At 34.0% G+C, this 18,859-nt stretch overlaps 1 long non-coding RNA gene across 1 annotated transcript; it reads right to left on the minus strand.

Annotated features, from left to right (window-relative positions):
- Positions 1 to 15,334: 15,334 nt before the first annotated feature.
- On the minus strand, positions 15,335 to 16,166 carry LOC149196916 (uncharacterized). The gene is made up of 3 exons (XR_016254158.1): positions 16,037 to 16,166; positions 15,865 to 15,919; positions 15,335 to 15,724 (listed from the first exon to the last, which is right to left on the minus strand). It is a non-coding gene; the product is annotated as an uncharacterized LOC149196916 (long non-coding RNA).
- Between the last annotated feature and the right edge of the window lie 2,693 nt (positions 16,167 to 18,859).

Consider the following 18,859-nt stretch of genomic DNA (forward strand, 5'->3'; position numbering starts at 1 on the left):
GGTTGGAAGATTTCAAGCCAACCCAAAGGAAACTCATCTTCAGGCAGTCAAAAGAATCTTCAAATATCTTCAAGGGACCCAAAACTATGGCTTATGGTATCCTAGAAATACAGATCTCACTCTTCATGCTTACACAGATGCAGATTGGGCTGGAAGTGTGGATGATAGGAAAAGCACAAGTGGTGGTGCTTTCTTCATGGGTTCCAGATTAGTATCTTGGTTCAGCAAGAAACAGAGTTCGATTGCCTTATCTACAGCTGAAGCAGAATATGTGGCTGCAGCATCTTGTTGCACACAACTTCTTTGGATGATGCAGACCTTGCAGGACTTTCAAATCACTTGCACTCCACCCGTCTCTATTTTATGTGATAATACAAGTGCAATCAGCATTTCAAAGAATCCAGTCATGCACTCAAAGACCAAGCACATACCAATCAAGTACCATTTTCTTCGAGAACAAGTGCTTGAGCAGAAGGTCAAGTTGGAGTATGTTCCTTCTAAGGAACAAGTTGCTGATATTCTCACAAAACCACTGCCCAGGGAAACTTTTGAATATCTCAGACAAAAGATGGGAGTAGTTGATGCTTCATCCTGCTGTTGAAGCTTGTCTGTTCTACACAAAAGTTGGTATACGCAAGTTACGAAAGGTATATACGCGTATACACGCGGATTTATGATGGGAAAGTCGCGTGTATGGTGTACGCATGTTGCAGGATTATATCTGCGTCCATACGCTGTTTCATGCAGGAGAAATCGCGTATATGAAGTTTTGAACAGCAAGGGCAAACTCTGGAGTTCTGAACAGCAATGGGTATGTCAGAATTCTTCAGGCACGGTTTCAGGGGGTGCAGCAGGCACAGGTTCAGGGGGAGCAGCTTAAAAGTCTCATAAAGTATTGTTGGCATTCAGATGTTTTGGTTGTTGATTTCAGGAAAAGGAGCTCAGAAAGAAATCCTGGTTGCTGATCTAAAAATATGTTTATCATATGCTGCTGGTGACTGTCATAAGTCTTGATCTAGATCTGTTGTCTCTATGTCATGTATCTCTCTTGTGATATCTCTTTCATGGTGTCAAGGTCATGTAACGACCTATTTTGGTTTCCCCACTATGCCTGGGATGATTGATGCAATATGATTGGTTGTCATATGTAAACTTTTGATGTATCCCCACTTGGTTGGGTGGATGAGTCAATTTTTGTATATCCTCACTTAGTTGAGAGATGGATGTATGTATGAGTCTTTGGTGATAGGAAGGTCTTTTATGATGTATAGAGTCATGTTCTTCTTGAAGAACATCTTTTTCAGATCTTGCCTACAGTCAGGAAGAGCATGTACAACACACTTCAGCGGTACAGAGATTCAGCATGTACTCAGGGGGAGCATGGACAGATTGGTACACCTTGGCATATACAAAGGGGGAGACTATTCAGAGATTTCAGCAGGTACTCAGGGGGAGTATGGACAGTGGAATGATTCAGCAAAGGAAGAGAATATCTTGGTCCACCCTTTGCCCTTGATGTCAAAGGGGGAGAGTGATTTGGTGTTGTTGCCATCAAGTCCAAAGGGGGAGATTGTTGGCATTATGATGCATGTGTTGTACTTGATGGCAACCCTCTCATAGAAGAATATCTCACTTATGTATAACTGGGTGAATCTTCAGAAGAGATATCAGATGTGACTGATGGAGGACAGCTCAAAGGAATCAGATGATGAATCTTCAGAAGAGATATCAGATGTGACTGATGGAGGACAGCTCAAAGGAATCAGATGATAGTTCTAAGTGTGACAAGTTAGCTTTGCCATCAAGTCCAAAGGGGGAGATTGTTGGCATTATGAGATAAGTGTTGTCCTTGATGGCAAACCTCACTGATGACAAATCATAGTACAAAAGGTCAGCAGCAAGGAATTGATGATTAGACTATAAGAAGAAGAGAAAGTTCATACATGCAGGTTCGTTAAGCCCAAGTCGCGTGTACATGCAGGTTGGCTTCATTAAAAGCGCGTGTATGTGGAAAAATCATTTTGGTCCATGGCGGTTAGTCCTTGGAAGTTGTGCCTATGGTTTTGGACCTTTGTGTCTCGACGGACGTGTTGATCCCTAGTTTTAAAGTTGATGGTATTGGATTTCTATGGTTGTGGCCCTTGGTATTGAACAAGGCCTAAGGCTATATAAGGAGAAGGAAATCATTAGGCAAGTGTATCTGAAATATCTTGAATATCTGATGAAGCATTAGATCCAGTATGCAGGGTTATGGGTTGATGATGCATTGCTTGATCTGAGCTAAGGAGAGATCTCACCGGTTGATGGAGAACTAGATCTAAGGAGAGATCGGGATCAAATGGTTTGAAATGAACTATCTTTATGATGCTTATTCTAGATCTACATACTGACGCATGTATTGTTCTATAAGTGTTATGAGTATGACTGATGTCTGGTACAGCTGCAAGTTATGAGAAATTATTTTTAGATCTGTACGCGGGTTGGCTTTGATAAAAGCGCGTATACACGCGGGTTTGATTCATCGAAGTAGCGTATACATTGTAAATCTTAATATTTGAAGTTGCAGATGGATCTGATGGTTATTACAGAGTTCTGTGTCTGCTCTGTGTTCTGGTGACTGTTGTTAACAAGGTTTCAGTGATTCAGAGTTTGATGATTGTTTTGAGCTTCAATGATAGTTATGGGTCCAGTATGAAAATTGGATGAAAAGTGGCCTTACAGATTATGTGTTGTGCTTCAGTGTATCCAGTCTGAAAATTGATGAAACGTGGTACCTGAAGGTGAGAAGATTGTAGGCAAGCACCTACGTACTAGTATCTAAGCTAGTACAAAAGCTAAGGGAGATCTTTGGAGCATTGTAGCAGGTAGTAGCCTGCGTACTAGTAAATGGATCGGCTAGTACAAGAGCAAAGGGGGTTGTAGCTCCCGTACTGGTATAAGACTGCACCAGTACAAATATTGTAAAAGGATTTTCTTATTAAGAAGAAGATTGAGATGACTTGCAGCAGGTGGTTTTCACCCACATTGGGTTTCCACCTTATATCTTGGTGTTCATGTGTGTGGTTTTTTGATCTGTTCTGTTATACTGCACCTGCTTACTGTTAATGTGCTGAATAATGTCCTGATGAACTTAACTGAAGAATAAGCCAACTAAATTATGAGTTTTCTTATTATACGCTGTTTTATTTAGTCACAGTAGCGTGTACACGCTGGTTCACCTAACTGAAGTAGCGTATATGTTTCTGAGCATTGAAAAAGTTTGATTGATCTGATAATACTGATTCACCCCCCCTCTCGGTATTATTTCCAACAATTCCATCTTCTCTACAATAGTCATTAAACTCATTTGATTCATATTCGTTTCCATTATCAGTCCTCAATATTTTTATCTTCTTCCCGGTTTGCTTTTCGACCAAGGATCTAAAAGAACGAAACCATGAGAATAATTCATCCTTCTTCTTCAAGAAATATATCCAATTTGTGTGAGAGAAATCATCCACAAAGATAGCATAATATAAATATCCTCCCAAGGATGTCATGGGCATCATACTGGATAGATCAGAATGAAGCAATTGCAAAATGTCGGTAGTCTTGATATCACTTGAGGGCAATCATCCCCTTGTATGTTTTCCTTCACACATCCCTAACAAACACCTTCATGTTCTACCTTAAATTCAGGCATACTTGTCACCATATTCCTTGCATTGGGTAGAGCCTTATAATGTAGATGAACAAACCTTCAGTGCCATAATTCAGATTGAAGCGATGTGTCATAAGACATATCTCCTAGTGGACCTCCTCCAACTTGATATAGGCTATCAACCCTGAATCCAAGAGTAAATGCTTCTTTGAAATTCCTTTTCCAAACACATACCTTTCCATCGATTAATGCCACCTTGTATCATTGGTCTTCCATTGCTGAGATAGATACCAGGTTCTTCTTTAGATCGGGTACATAGAGTACTTCTTGTAGATTAATGATGCTACCTTGATTTAATTGAAGAGTAACATTTCCAACTCCTTTCACGGGATATGTGACATTGTCTCCAAGAATGATCTCCAAATTTGTATCATTTTCTATCAGATTTGGAAGAGCTTACTTATACCCAGTAAAATTCCTTGAGACACCACTATCAATCAACTAATTTCCCAAGGTATCTGGAGGAGAAGCAGTAGAGAGGGAAGATATAAGATAAAAAAAAAAAAAAAAAATCTTGTTATCTACAACATTAGATTCATCATACCTAGATTTTCTTGATCTTTTGGGAGGTTGACCATTTCCATGTTGAGTAGCAAGAGCATTCCTTTTTCTTTTGTTGTTGAATCGGCCATTCCTTTGATTGTTGTTTCCCCTGAAACGGTTGTGGTTTTCATAATCCCAAGGTGTATCCCTTCTATTAGGACACTCCCTATTATAGTGTCCAAACCTGTTACAAATGAAGCATCTTTCCTTCCTTACATCTTTGAATCACAATCTTCTTTAACATTACTTATTTGAACCTACATTATTATTCTTTTTAGCATGAGTGGAGAATGCAGTATGATAAATACTATTTGAAGACATGTCTCTCTCCATCATCCTTGTCCCTTCTTGAGTGCATCTAGTCAACAATTCATCAAAACCTGGAACCCTTTCATTGTTGATGATAGTAGTGATGAACACATGGCATTCATGAGGTAGACCTCCAAGGGCAATGAGAGTGAGCTCCCTATCAATAATAACTTCTCCAATTGAAAGAAGATCCTTTTTTATCTTGGTAATCTTCATGAAGTAGGATTGGATATCTTCACCTCTTCCCTTCTTTATGTCCTTCAATTTGTTTTTGAGAAGGAGGACTTGGTTTGCATTACTAACTTTGATAATGCCAACCAACCTATCATACATCTCCTCAGATGTGTTCAAATTAGAGATGTATGCAACAAAATGCTTGTTAATAGAATATCTGATGATCTTCTTAGCTTTGGCTTTACCTTTCTTGTACTTTGTCTTAGCGGTAGCTGGTGCACTTGAAGGAGGTTCAATAATATTTCCCTACATATAGTCCATAACATCCTACTCTTCCAAAGTCAAATCAAGAGACATCTTCCATGCATGATAATCATACTTATCATTGAGCTTGTCATCGAGTTTTAAGTAAGATGCGGAGGCCATTGTATCTTGTCCTTGTCTAACAAATCTTAGTGATTTCTCTTTTCATTCTTGCTTGGGTTTTGTCATCACTTCAGCTCTGATACCATGTTAATTTTAGATAAGAATGGTATGTTCTATGCTTAAGAGAAATTTACTTCAATTTTTCTTATTAGCCCAATATCAATTTCCAGATTAGAAATCACATTAACATGACAGTAAATGTGGATAGAACATATATAAAATGTAGAAGAGAAGTCAAGACAATAGTACACAAGATGTGGCGTATTCCAAGGACAAACCCCAATGTGGGGAAACTCTTTGATCAATTCTTCTTATTATTCTTCAAAATTTTAGAAAAGAGAGAGAGTACAATATACAAATTTCACTTGCCCAATCAGAGTCAAATATGTCCAGCGAAACTGCAGTGAATAAGATGTGCTAACCAGAAAGTCAATGTTGGTCAACTTAGCAAAAATCTTCCTCCAAATCAGCTCAGTCAAACCTAATCAATCTGGCCTCCAAGGATAGTACGACTCAGCCCAAAACAGACTCAAAAATATCATTCAAACTTTGTCAATGCAGAATCAAACTTGCGGTCAACACTGGTCAAACAACTCATAATGCCTCGATTTCTATGCCCATAAATGCGACCTGCCCAAACAGAATTTTTCCAGGAAAATTTCCAGTAAAAAAAGGTCAACTATTGCCTGGTCAACCCTTCTGCAATTCAGTCAACGCATAAAACAAAAGAGGTAGATGCCCCTTCTATATATATGCAATGTTGAGGGTGAAGAGACCTAGATTTTGGGCTTATTAGCCTACATTAGATTGTTGGTTGACCTTGATAATTTTATCATAGAAGAAATAAATTCGTAATTCCATTTATACATGTCAGAATGAGATGATCTTTAGATCAATCCTACACCTCTCAAAAAGAGGAGTCCAAAAAAAATATCATCTCCATAATATGAGTTTTCCAAGGTGGAATTTGGGCCTAGTTTCCAATTTCAACAATATGAAACAAGCATGTTAAGATAGGTTCGAAGAAGCAGTAATCATATTGGCAAGGCAACAGAGAATTCTTGAATAGAAGCATAGGAAATGGAGTGCAAGAGGAGTAGTAGCGGTATTGGAAGTTAAAGTGGACAGTGGCGGCAACAACAATAAGAGGTGTTAGTTGCGGTGAGGCAACAATAATTGGTTGGTTGATTGTAAGGGAGGTTGAGGACTCCTGCAGACTTAGTCTACAAGCATCTTTAGGTTTGGGGAGTTTCGTACTTCCTTCCAACATTTTCAGTAAATGTTTATGCGACCACACATAATGCAAATCTTTGATTGAGACAAAAAAAAATTGTGTACTTCCTATATGATGTGATGATGATGTTTTATGTTTGATCAATGCTTTGAATAAATTTTTAAACTAGCCAATTGTGAAAAATTAAGGAAATATTGATTCACCCCCCTCTTTTTATTTCCAACAATTGGTATCATAGAAAGTCCTTCTTTGAAGTGTAATTGCCTGAAGGAAAATCTATAGCATTTAGATTATAGTTGAAGATACGATGGTTGTTAACTATGAAGATGTTAATTCCCTCAAACACAAACTTCTAAAAGTGGAATTGGATAGGGATTTGACCACAAGTATGTATAATAGTATTTATAGGGAACATGAAGACCTAAAGGTCGAGAAGATGAAGTATTATGATAATTGGAGATATGCCATAGTTGAAACCAACCATCTTGAAGATCAAATTAAAAAGCTACAAACATTAGAAAAGGATTGTGAACTTGATGAAGCAAAGAAGGAAGTGGATCATCTCAAAAGCATGTTGCGAAAGGAAAAAATTAGGGAAAGCATCTTCACAAAATAGATCAAAGAAAAACGAAAAACATAATAAGTGGAACAAGAAGGATAAAGAACTTGGGAAGTAAATCATCAGCTTGAAAAGAGAACTTGAAGAAGACGAGAGGATTAAGGAAGTTGTAAGAAGTGAAATGAAGAAAAAATAAGAATATTACATAAAACATGAACAATAAATGTCACCTTGAGAGCAAAAGTGGACAATCTAAATAAAAAATTAAGGAGCTCACAGATATTCGATGGCATTCTCAATTGTTAAAGATCACCACTTATCAAGATAGGTATTGGATATGTTGGTGAGTCCTCATGCTGTAAGGATGACAATGTTAAAGAAGAAGAGATGCCACGTGATGAATATAAAAATAATCCTCATGAAGAGAAGACTCACTCCAAATATGAAGAGAAGCCACTTGTCAAAGAAGAAAAGAAGCCTCATGCCAAAAATGAAGAGAATCACAAAGTCAAAATTTTGCACAAGTCAACCAACACCAAAAGCTCGAAGAACAATACCTTAAGAAGTCAAGATGATGCATTCAAGATTCCAAAACATAGAAAATTATTTAGAAGTTGAGAATAGAACACCCTTGGATATTCTCAAGGTGAGACACCTTTATGAGATCGTGACCCTTTACACCTAGGTATGTAGCTACATTTCATGGTTATTTATATGCATGTTCTAACTATGGACATAGAGCTAGAGAGTGCAGGGAAAATAACATGAGCATTGATAGATGGTTTTATCAAAGCCTTAGAAGTAGATTTTATGGAAGACAAGATGGAGTCCCATATGCCTATGACAGCAGAAGTTACAACACCTTTGCTCCATTTTTCAAACCAGATGTTGAGTGCTACCTATGTCACAACTTTGGCCATTTTTCACGAGATTGTAGAAAAAACTTGATGCAGACTCCGTAGGACTAGGAAGGAAGGACTTCACTAGGAAGGAAGGAAAGACCACCAAGATCTGGTAAAGAAAACATGTTTCACAATGAATTCTCACACAATTGATAGATGCACATAGATATGGGGACTGTATAGGAGAGCATATTATTCAGGGGGAGCATGTAATGGAAGAAATGATGCAACAAGAAGGAACATTGTAGCTTGTGTAAAAGTGTAATTTGGTGGTGTATAGGGGAAGGATTACCTTTACAGATATTAGCCACCTATGAGATTGAAAAAGTCAAGGCCTTAATCCCTAAATCATTATGTGAATATTCTATGTCTATATATAGCTCTCACACAAAAGGATCTAAATCTCAAATTTGACACAAGAAATTGACATTTGATTTCCTATAAGACACTCTCTTGTTGGAGGAAAACAAGAATTATACAAAAGTAAAGTCTAATTTTGAAATGAGATTCCCTAAAAAAAATTAAAACATTACCTATAAAACATTCTAATACAAAAATAAATCCTAATTTTTCATACATAAGGACTATATGCACATGAATCGAAATCATTGAAAGGATAAAGAGAAAATAACTTTTGTTTTTATTTTTTTAAATTAAGAAATTATAATAAAAATTGGAGGACAATAATAATTATACAAAAGTAAAACCCAAGTTTTTAGAGATAATGACTAGAAATACATAAATCAAAATCATTGAAACATACTCCCTAATTTTTTGAAAAAATTTCGTGTAAAATATTATGATACAAAAATAAAGCCTAAATTGGTGCCCACAAGAGGACACATGGAAACTATAGATACATAAATCAAAATCATTGAAATTAGATTCCCTATTTATTTTTTTAACTTTTCCTATGAGACACTCTAATACAAAATTAAATTATAATAGGCTTACCTTTACCAATAATAGTCACCTATGAGATTGGAAAATGAAGGTCCTAATCCTTGTATAACTCCATTAGTCTCAATGTCTATATATAGCTCTCACATAAAATGATTCAAATTTGGCACAAAAAATTGGCGATTGGTTATTTTTGTGTGGGAAATTCATTAGAATTTTATACCTTTAAATAGGCTAGAATGGAGAAGCATAATATGGGAAAACTGTAAGTCAAAAAGTTTACATAACAGTAAATGGACTATTTTTTTTGTAAGTTCGGCTCTGGTGAGGCTACACTATCCTAGATCCATTTTAACTTCAGATCTACCAAGCGCTAAGAAGGATCAAATCTCTTTTCACTCTAAAAGAAGTTTGCACCTCAAGAGATTTGATCCCTCTAGGTGTGAACTATTTTTTTTGTAAGTTTGGTATTGGTGAGGCTACACTAGCCTAGATCCATTTTAACTTCGGATCTACCAAGCCCTAAGAGGGATCAAATCTCTTTTCACTCTAAAAGAAGTTTGCACGTCAAGAGATTTAATCCATCTAGGTGCTTGGTAGATCTAGAGTTAAGATGGATCTAGAATGATTTAATTATTAATGACTGATCATTATAATTATTTATTTTATTTTATTTTTTATTTTATGTATTTTGACGTAGTCAAAAGTTTTAATTAGTAGTTATAATTAATAGTTTTATTTTATATTTTATTTATTTCTTAAAATTGTATTTTACCTTTATTTTTATTGTTATCTAATTTCACCGAGTCAAAATTTTTACATAACATCACATAACATAACCTTACAACATCTCTTCCATATTGGGTTGGAGAGAGTTTGTTGGTGCAATCATAGTCATGTCCAAGAATAACACTTGAATAGGGCAAGGAATTGAACCAATGACTTAACATCTATAAGTGTCTTAAAAGCTCACCCAATGACTATCTATCCAAGAACTCATGGACAGTAAATTGAATATTTTATTTTAATTCAATAATTTTATTTTTTATTGTATAGGCTATATTAAAGAAGAATACAATGGTAAAATACCATGGGTTGTGAAAACCATGAGTCAAAATGTTTTATAAGGGTAAATTTACTATTTTATTTTAATTAAATAATTTTATTTTTATTTTTAGTTTTTTTTTATATTATTATTTCTTGTTTAGTTTTGGTTTTATTATTTGTTTTTTATTTAATTATACTGAGTCTTTTTTTTATTAATAATTATAATTATTAGTTTTTTAATTTAATTTAATTTAATTTGCTTCATTAAATTTTAATTTAATTTAATTTTTATGTAATTTGACTAAATCAAAATGTTAAATATTAGAACATCTCTCCCATACTAGACTAGAAAGTTTCTAAATTTATTTTATTTTTAATTTGACCAAGCCAAAATGTTTAACATGACAGGACATGACTTGACTAGACATTACAACATCTCTATCATACTGGGTTGGAGAAATGGTTATCAATTCAAACAAAAAATAACTAAGTACATAAAGCAAATCCATTTTTAATATTTATATTTTTCAGGGAATATATTCAATGTATCGTTCACAGGGTGTAGTCTAGTAGACGAAATGGCTTTTTTCACAACATTTTTTCTCATTAATTTTAATTAAAATACGAAAGAGATTTTTAAAAACTTGAGTTTGAATTGTTTAATCCGAATCCATATTTAAATTCAAAAATTTACTTTAAACAACAAAAAATCTTAAATTGTGTTGCCAAATTTTGGTCAATTCCGGTGAAAAAAAGATATATATATATATATATATATATATATATATATATATATATATATATATCTGTTGTTGTGTTATTTAAACTAGTTTTTTGATTGGATATATGGATTCAACGCCCTGAATAACCCCTAGGGCACTTTGATTTTGCAGGAGTTACCCATCAAACTTATGATTTCAATAAATTCTTGCCGAATAGACTAGAAAAACCCACAGGAAAAGCTTCCAAAAAATCTCACTAAAGACAATTTGTATATATATATATATATATATATATATATATATATATATATATATATATATATATATATATATATATAAACATTCTAGACAACCTTCTCAACAAAAGCATTATCACTACAATAAGACATTATTATTGTCATTGTGTAGGATTGAATTCTCCATTGCCACAATGTAGAAACGCCTCAATTTACTAATGAGTAAAACCTAAATTGACTAAATTCTACACGTTAACACTAACTTGAATTTAATACTTTTACTTTAATTTAGTTATATTTAAACTAAGTGGGAAATACTAGCTACTATGTAGCACTTGTTTACGTTTTCTTCAATATTTTAATAAGTAGGAGGAAAAATGTAAAGGTGCTAACTTAGTTATTTAATTTTACTTAATATCAATAATAAATTAAGATGGTTATCAATTCAAACAACAAATAATTAAATAAATAAAACAATTCTATTTTTTACATTTATATTTAAGGAAAATATTCAATCTATCTTTTATGGATATATCTCGAAAGAACAACTACCATTATATATATATATATAGATAGATAGATAGATAGATATAGAAAATGTAAAACTGTTTAGACGATTTTCTCAACAAATACATTATCATTACAATAAGACATTATTATTGTTGTTAAGATTGAATTTTCCATTATTATAATGTAGAATTACAATTTACAAAATACCTCAATTTACTAACATTAATTTGAATTCAGTGTTTTTAGTTTAATTTAATTAAATTTAAACTAAATTACAAGCACTAACTACTATGTAACAATCATTAAATAATATAAAATAGGAAAAAAAATTATCTATTATTTATTATAAAGAAATTTTTCTGTATTATTATTTATTATATTATTGATTGATTTGGTATTAATTTTATATTAAATTAAAGCCACTTTTATTATTAAAAAAATGAGTGCTTGTTTACACATTGTTAAGAACCGATGTCACGCGTATTTTAAATATTAAATTATGGTTTGTCCTTAAAATGTGGGGAAATGAAGTTTAAAGGTAAACCATTTCACATTAGGCTTTATATTTATAATGATATATTTCAACAGAATAATCGCAAAGCAATATTTTGTTGTAAATATGGCAGTTTCATTGACGTATGAGTGATGTGAAATTAAATTATAGTTTTTAAAGAAATCTTTGAGACTACCGTTGCTTGATATTAATATATGGCATTTTTATTCTCCACACTAATCCCAATTTGTGGAAAATAAACCAAAGGCGTATTCTGTGGGCAAGAAAATATTCAAATTAATCCCATTTTTTATTACAAATTTCTAAAAGTTGTTGAGTTTTTTACCAAGTTTCGATAGAATAAAGTAATAAAATAACACATCAATAAATAAATAGATAAATAAAAATTAAATAATAAATAAATAAAATAAATGTTAATTAGGTTTTTCTGCGTCATTACTTATTACTTGCAAATTTCATTTAATAATGTGTGCGGCGGGATTACAATATAGTTATTAACAAGTATTCTTAATGTAATATTAATATTAAATTATGGTTTGTTCTTAAGTAAGGAGGTGGAAAACCAAGTTACTTCATATTTATAATGAAATGTTTCAACGGAGTCATGACGAAGCAATTTTGTTGCGAATATTTCCGACTCATTGACTGAGGACTGATGTGAAATTAAATTATATGAAATTGCTGTATACAGGGATCCCACTTTGTAGGGAATAAATAAATTGAAGGTGTACAAGAAAAATATAGAAATTAACGCAATTTTTTTACAAATGCTTTGAAAGTTGTTGACTTATGTATGAAGAACCATTGTTAATTGGCAAAATGTTTTTTATTATATAATAAATTTTCTTTCTTTCTTTGGAATGAAAAAGTTTTCAAAATAAAGAAAATTTCACTAAGTTTTATCATTACTATATTACTAACCTATCTAAAACAAATAATGATAAAGAATTGAATTCTTATGTGATTAAGATACTAACATATCTCTAAAACAAATACAGATAAAGATTTGAATTGTTATGATGATTAAGATGTTAGAAGATGAGAGATATTTGTTATGACGCTTAAGATGTTAGAAGAGGGAAGGTATTTGTGATCAAGATTAAGATGTTATATTTGTAGTATATCTTTAAAATAAATAGAAGATAAGATGTTAGAAGAGGGAAGGTATTTGTGATCAAGATTAAGATGTTATATTTGTAGTATATCTTTAAAATAAATATAAATTAAGAATTGATGATTAAGATCATGATTGAGATGTTAGAAGAGGGGAGGTATTTGTGATCAAGATTAAGGTGTTATATTTGTAATATATCTTTAAAATAAATATAGATTAAGAATTGATGATTAAGATGTTAGAAGAGGGAGAGGTATTTGTGATTACGATTAAGATGTTATATTTGTAGTATATATTTAAAATAAATATAGATTAAGAATTGAGGATTAAGATGTTAGAAAATAAGAGATATTGATTAAGAATTGATGATTAAAATGTTAGAAGATGAGACATTTATTTTAGATGATAGATAAACAATCAATAATTATTTATTTATTATATGCAATATTTATTAAAAAATAAAATTAAAAAGTTATTTACTAATAGATATATGGTAAAAAGGAATATTGAATTAAGAGGGAATTGAATATTATTGTTATATATTGTGACATTTTCTTGGGTGAGTATTACAACAATATATTGAGTGAAAAAATTAGGTGAGATGGGAGAAATAGACTAAGGTACAAAAAGATCAACAAAGATGTTGCTCACTCACATGTATACTATAATTTATGGTCATTTGGGTTTTCCCATCTTGAATAATAAATTAGCCTTACTACAACAATATATTGAGTGGAAAAATTAGGTGAGATGGGAGAAATAGACTAAGGTACAAAAATATCAACAAAGATGTTGCTCACTCAAAGGTATACTATAATTTATGGTCATTTGAATTTCCCCATCTTGAATAATAAATTATCCTCTCTACACATGGTGAACACTTTTATGTTACTTTTAAACATAAAATGAAAATTCTCACATCTCAGGTTTGGACTAACATAAAAATTCCCTTCCCACTAAAAATTATTTAATAACCATGTTAGATGACTCTCCTTCAATTAAATTTAAGTTAACACCCTTAACTATAGTATAAAAGTTTGAATCCAATCACCTTTGGCTAATCCAAACACCATAAAAGAAAGAAACCTATATTATTTTAGAGCACTCATTTTTTAATATGTAGAATCTTGATTAAATGGTTTACAAGGAAAACATAAACCTTCTCTACCTACATCCATTTCTCTTTCATCAAGTGATACAAAATTATTGTAATTTAAAAATGTACAATTTATATTACTTTTTGGTATCCTTTTGTTAAGACACTTTCATATTGTCCATTATGATCCTATGTAAACACTTTCGTATGGTTCATTATTATCTTATGTAAACACTTTCGTATGGTTCATTATGATCTTATGTTAACAGGGTTGTGTTTGTAAAATATATATGTACCAGAAAGATATTTCCAAATAGTTTAGATTTTTGAAGTGTCTCTAAACAATTGAAATGATTGAAAACTATTTGAAAATATTTTTTTAAAACAAAGTTATATTTGATCCATAGTTTATTAGTGAAATGTTCCTTTGTGTACTACACTCCTAGGGTAAATAATTTATGATGGTTAAATTAAATTAAAGCAACTTTTATTAAATTAAAGCATGAGTCATTCACTATCATACCATGGGTCCATAAACTATTATCATTTACCAGATTATTATAATTTCTCAATTTCCAAACTATGTTATCAAATGCTAAATGCAGTAACATAAGAAATCAAGTATAATGAGCTAAATGTATTTTTATGAGTTAATTACTTATCCTCCCATCACTTTGAATATATTATTATTTTCGTAGCTTTTTAACTTCATTTTTTCAATTATATGGAATCCTAGGATTTGGGAATGAGGAACTATTAATTTATTTAAAAAGGCAATCCAAGTGCTTGGAATGTTTGTTATGCACCAAATTATGAAGCTATTTTCCATTCGTCATATTAAGATTGTATCATGTATCATTTTTTATTAGACTTGAAATAAAAGTGAGTAAATATTTAATATTTAATAACTCATCATTTTAAAATTAAATGCAATATTCCGTACTTATTAGTGTGATTGAAACCTGATGTATTTTCTTCTGGTCTAGAATCTAAAATCATGATTAGATATTTATACTATAGATATTACTTGTACTTTCTTCTAGTCTAGAATCTGAAATCATGATTAGATATTTACGCGGTAGACATTACTTGCCCAAATTGAATAAGGATAGGCTCCCTCTTATTAGTCCCTGCCCTCAGGCATGGACTATAGTAATCGTTCGCGAGCTAGATAGCATTAGTTGACCTGCTTTTAGTGCCGGGTCATCAACTATATACCAAGTTTTTTGAAGACATATTGATAAATCACGTTATTTGGCCTCCTCCCGAGGACCTAAGGTAATCCGAAGCTAATCCGAAGCTAAACCATATGTTATATATTTTGTGTTCCCTTCATATTTTCAAAACTGGTAAAATTACTAATCTAATGCTGGCATTAGTCCACAGCACTAAATGCTAGCACCGATATTTTGGATTTCCATGGTTGTATTTCCATGGTATATCACCGCCTATACCCCTATATGCCTGCCTGCCACAACTTCCAGGTGCCATTTCTTATGTTCCAGGTGCCATCTGCATGTAACCAGGTGTAATGTTATTCCAAATCTTATTAGAGGACTAGCAGCACTGTAATGTTATTCCAAATCTTATTAGAGGACTAGCAGCACTGGAAACTCGCCATACAAGAGGAATGATTATATCGCGGTCGCTGTCTTCTTCCCACTGTGCTGGTTGTGCTTCTTCCCACTGTGCTGGTTGTGCTTCTGAAGCCGTCGCTGGAAATTCTCTGAAGCCGTCGCTGAATTCAAGCCACATATATTGTTAAAATGTTATGAATTTCTCTATTTTTTTATCCAAGTATTTAATTTGAATTTTTGCTTGAATTTGAATATATTATTAACTTGAATTTGAATTTTTGAGCTCGAGTTAATTACTTACATGATTTAGCTGGACAGGTTCAATGGCCATCGCTGGAAATTCTCTGAAGCCGTCGCTGAATTCAAGCCACATATATTGTTAAAAGGTTATGAATTTCTCTATTAATTTTTGGTTGAATTTGAATATACTATTAACTTGAATTTGAATTTTTGAGCTCGAGTTAATTACTTACATGATTTCGCTGGACAGGTTCAATGGCCACTGGGCAAACTACTGGGCAGTTGCTTTTTCTCGCACCTTCCAAGCTTTTGTTCTCCCGCATGGCGTCCCCAGGAATCTGATTCAATGCCACTGCAAACACATAAGTAAAGCCATGGTTTAGAATTCTGTACGTCTTTTTATTTTTTTATTTTTTTGGAACCAACCTTTTGTTCTCCCGCATGGCGCCCCCAACCGCATGGCGCCCCCAAGAATCTGATTGAATGCCACTGCAAACACATAGGTAAAGCCATGGTTTAGAATTCTGTACGTCTTTTTATTTTATTTTTTTTCATCGGGACCAGATACAGCAATGCACAAGTGAAGAGGATTACACAGATCTGACCATAGAACACGAAACAGAACAGCATGCTGATCATAACAGTTAATGCACGAACGCTGTCGTCGTAAGTCACGGCCGTCCTGGTCTTCATGTAGAAGCTATCTGATCCCATTACTGGAGTCCCATGACAGTTTTCCATGGACACAAACCTTCTGAGCATTTTAGGTTCAGAGTGACGATGATGGTGGGGGTGGTGATTCTGCTTGTGCCCAGGATCAATGTTTTCGAGATTTTCAGGTAGCAGAGAAGCTGTAACCCAGAGGTCAGTTGGGTCACCATGAGCTCTCACAAGGTTGGTGGGCGCACTCACAGTAACAACCCTCTTCTCAGATTCACCATTAATACCACTCCCCTCATCTTTTCTCCTCGATTCCCAGCCCGTTTCGCCATTATTGAGCTCTGGAGGCCCCAGGGTCAAAACCCCAGAAGCATCCTCGCCATTGTTTTTCTTCTCAGTTCCCTGATCTCTAGCTCCAATCACAACTGGAACCCATCCCTTCTTGGAAGACACGAACTTCACCATGTCCTCGGGAACGCCGGTAGTATTCGCAATATATTTTCTTTTGGCATAGAGCTCGGCATTGACGCTCTGGAATTTGTCAAGACCGCTGGTGGAATAAGGATTCGATCTCTTCCCATGCTTGTGCCGGGACCTCGTTCTGGGCGAGACCGCGATTTCCTCGGCCTCACCTTTTACTGAGATCCTTCCACAACGCATTGAAATGCTACCTATGTGACATACACACTGAATATGTATATACACCAACATATACACAGCGATCCTGACTGTAAAACAAGGAGCCCGACAACCCGGAATAGAAAACAGAGGTGAGATCACTTGTTCACAGCGTCAGCCGGGCTCTCAAAGCTTCCACAGACAAGCCATAGTTTCTGTCATGCCGACTTTGCTGCAATGGCTTCCTTCATAAAATTAGGAAACCTTCCCTTTTTATAATACAAAGAAATCATACAGACTTTTTCTATCAGCTTTGCCATATAGATGACTCCCAAATGTTTCCAAAGAGAGCGGCAATCCGTCTAAGATCTCTACAAATTTTATGACCAAATCATCAAAACCAAGCTTAGGCCGGGCACTGAGAAACGCATGGCGGCAAAAGAGCTCTATTGCCTGATCCTCGTTGAGTCCTGTAGCTTCATATATCATAGAAATTTGCGCGAGCTCCAGTATTCTCTTATCTCGAGTCGTGACTAACACTCTGCAACTTGGCCCAAGAACTTTGGTAACCATTAAAGCATCTAATTGATCAAAATTATTGACATTGTCCAGAACAATAAGAATGTTCTTCGCTTTATTCAGACGCCTCTTCATGAAGACTTTGCCTTCGTCTATGCTCTGAATTTTACAGTCGAAACGCAGTAGATCCGCCGGTTAAACCATCCTCTGCATGGGTCAGGCTGCAGAGGGCTCAGCGTCTAATTGATCAAAATTATCGATCAAAATTATCGACATTGTCCAGAACAATAATATTCAGACGCCTCACTTTGCCTTCGTCTATGCTCTGAATTTTACAGTCGAAACGCAGTAGATCCATCCTCTGCATGGGTCAGGCTGCAGAGGGCTCAGCATATGGCAAACTGCACTTCCATAAATAATCCTATGCCAGACTGCACCTCCATAAATGGCCATATGGACGTACCTCTAGCTATATGGAATGCTAGCTATATTACATGTCCTAAGATTATTACACGTAGCTCCATAGCGTTACAGGTCCTAGCATGATTACACGTAGACCCATAGCATGGCACGCAGCTCCTTGTGGGGCATGATGTCCCATGTCTATTTTCTATTTCCCTATTTCAAATGCCGTAGTCTTTAACGCGACTTTTTGAAAGCCTTTCCGGCGATTTTTTCCGGTGAAAATCCGGCAGTGATTTATTGAAATCGAAGTTTGATAACTAGTTTCTGCACAATGAAAGAGTCCCAAGGGTTTTTCAGGGTGCTGAATCCGAATATGCAGTTAAAAAACCATTTTAACTGCAACAAATCATGATTTCATCTCAATTTCTTCCGCCGGATTCCGTCACCGGAATCTCAAAAAGTCGCATTATCTCAATTTCTTCCGCCGGATTCCGTCACCGGAATCTCAAAAAGTCGCATTATAGACAACTCCATTTCAAATCTAACATATTATATTTATATCCAGCAAAAAATTAAAAATTTAATAACATACGTGTTTATTAATTGACATCTTTTCATAACAGGGATGGGCATAATTTTACAAATATGAGTGGCTGAATTCAGGGATTTATTGTCGCTGCCAAGAAACATTGTACGCACTGCGCAGGAGTCAGACCAATTGTTAACAGATTTAAAATCTGGGTGTAGGAGGCATTCAGGAATAATTTAATTGCTTTCATATATCCATGGTACTCACTGATTATGAATTAACGGTGTTTATGTTTGTGAACTGCAATTGTGATGGTCTAATGGTC

Source organism: Pinus tabuliformis, chromosome 2_2, assembly GCF_031772625.1.
Source record: "Pinus tabuliformis cultivar Carrire ecotype Pingquan chromosome 2_2, CPIR1, whole genome shotgun sequence".
NCBI lineage: Eukaryota > Viridiplantae > Streptophyta > Pinopsida > Pinales > Pinaceae > Pinus > Pinus tabuliformis.